The 2,500-nt window shown below is 42.4% G+C and overlaps 1 protein-coding gene across 1 annotated transcript in view; it reads left to right on the top strand.

Annotated features, from left to right (window-relative positions):
• Positions 1–2,500, top strand: part of LOC125034817 (spore wall protein 2-like) — a gene marked incomplete at its 5' end in the record, with an annotated part of 38,936 nt that overhangs the window by 2,860 nt on the left and 33,576 nt on the right.

Raw genomic sequence — 2,500 nt, 5'->3', positions numbered from 1 at the left:
CAGACAGACAGATTGACAGCTACGGACAGATGAACAGACACAAACAGACAGATTGACAGCTACGGACAGATGAACAGACACAGACAGACAGATTTACAGCTACGGCCAGATGAACTGACACAGACAGACAGATTGACAGCTACGGCCAGATGAACTGACACAGACAGACAAATAGACAGCTACAAATAGACAGCCACCCACAGATACAGAGAAACAGACACAGAGAGGGAGAGATATAATGCTTATTATGGTTACTAATTGTCACCGTTCTATAATTTGGGTTCCGTATGCATATTCCTTGGCTCTGCGCGTGAGAGACAATGCAAGCGGATGTTAACTATTTAATAATCCAAACACATTACTTCACAATGCATTCATTCATTTAACTTTATTTATTATTCAATGGAACAATGGAAAAAGGTGATATGAATATTATATCAGCTCTAGTTTAATGTCAGTGTCAAGGCTGGCGCCCATTTTTTTTTTTTTTTTATCATTTTTGAAAAAAAAAAAAGTTTCGTTGGCTACCAGCTCTTTATTTTGTAAACCTTATGATAATGAATTTTACACGGCATCGAGCAAGGAAAAAGATCAAACAAAAAATATATAGAAATAATTCCAAAACAGCAACAGCACCACCAGGAAAGAAAACAAAAACAACAATGATAACCAAATAGTAGCAACAAAGACAACGAACAAAAACAAAGACACCTTCAAATCACACCAAACGAGACAAAGAAGGAAGGACGTCCTTTTAAACACGACCGTTACCACAAAACAAAACTTTCCTCACATCACGTACTGCAGAAAACAATCATTAAACACTGAGAATATCAGCAGGAAATAATACAGTATCGAATAATTAAAAGAGGACTATAATATGAATAATATGAATGATATATAACCTATTACGAATGCAAAACACTAGATACTAATCAAATTTTACAGATGACAACAATAACATCAACGACTGAACAAAAATATACACAAAAAGTCATTATCAATCAAATAATACTCATTTCCCAACGGCAAAAATGATAATTAAAAAACACCATCACGACCACCACCAAACAAACAACGCCAACAAACAAGCACAAAAAAAAGACAACCATCCGTCTCCAACTGAAAATTAACCCGAACACCGATCACCAGCGGCTTCCGTCCCACTCCTATCGGCGCGTCGGCAAATCCAGCTCGCGCCTCACAAAGACCCTGCTCCTTAGCGGGACGGGCGGGGTGCTCCTCAAGGTCAAGGGCAGCGGGGCCGAAGGAGGAGAGACCGAGCGCAGAAGAATTCGTGGCCTTGGGGGTTTAAGTGCCTTGCTCGGAAAAAACGGCGAGACACTTCGTAGGGATTCCCGAGTCGTGTGGAGTTTTAATCTTCGTAAAAAAAAAAAAAAACGTTTGGGTTTGCTCTCTTATATGATCGTGTACTGTAGTTGTTTTATTCAGTACATTCTAGCGTGGCCCGGTGTGGTCCACTCTGTCCTAGTGTATTGTGAGAGGTGAGAGGTGAGAGGTGAGAGGTGAGAGGTGAGAGGTGGGTGGCTGGGTGAGTGGGTGAGAGGTGGGTGGCTGGGTGGGTGAGTGAGTGGATGAGTGGGTGAGTGGGTGAGTGGGTGAGAGGTGGGTGGCTGGGTGAGTGGGTGAGTGGGTGAGTGGGTGAGAGGTGGGTAGCTGGGTGAGTGAGTGAGTGTGTTTGTGTTTGTGTGCGCAGTTTCTGGAAGCTGAGACCGTCCGAAACCCGTTTTGTTTTCTAACACTCACCGCTGCACTCTCCTCTTCGTCATTACATAAACCCTGCATCCAACATTACCTGTGGAAGGAAAAAAAAAGTGTTATAGGCATTTCCACTTGAAATACACAAGCACAGCAAACACACTACAAACACACGCACTATATGCACAGAGACAAGATTATTATTTTCAGGTTTGAAGTGACAAACTGGCTGTTTATGGGCCTCTGACTTGTTCGTCGTAAACACAAGATGTACAGGACGAAAACATTTAAGTGAATTTCCATTTCTCGAAACATTTTCCTGAACAGAGATTAATGCGCAGTGCGTTTCTTCCGCGCCAATTTAACACCGTCAGGCGTTAAGATCTTGATTTTTAGGAGGTAGGTTCTTAGTCACCCTCAAAATGTAGCCAAATTCTTGTATCATCTTTTTTTTCTTCCTCTTTTCCACCTCCTCCTCTCAACCAAATTCGTTTTTTTTTTTTTTCTGCATCATTATTGCCTATGTTTCTATTCTCGAATTTGGCACGCCACTGCCAAGAACCCCGATATCATGCTGGAGAGAGAGAGATGAACGGGAAATACGGGGGCAGCGACATTTGTGTACGCATTGTGATTTTCAACATTTCGCGGTGTACGACATTTCGCGCGCTCCAATGTACCGAAAAAAACATTCTTTGAAATAGACAGACACAACTTAAACAACGCGCCACTCATTTAACCGACAATAAAAGCGGGAGAAAGGGGGTGGGGGGGGGCGAGT

This window comes from Penaeus chinensis, chromosome 2 (assembly GCF_019202785.1).
Source record: "Penaeus chinensis breed Huanghai No. 1 chromosome 2, ASM1920278v2, whole genome shotgun sequence".
In the NCBI taxonomy this organism is placed as follows: Eukaryota; Metazoa; Arthropoda; class Malacostraca; order Decapoda; family Penaeidae; genus Penaeus; species Penaeus chinensis.
Note: the sequence above shows the minus strand (reverse complement) of the source record. Positions and strands in the feature narration are given on the sequence as shown.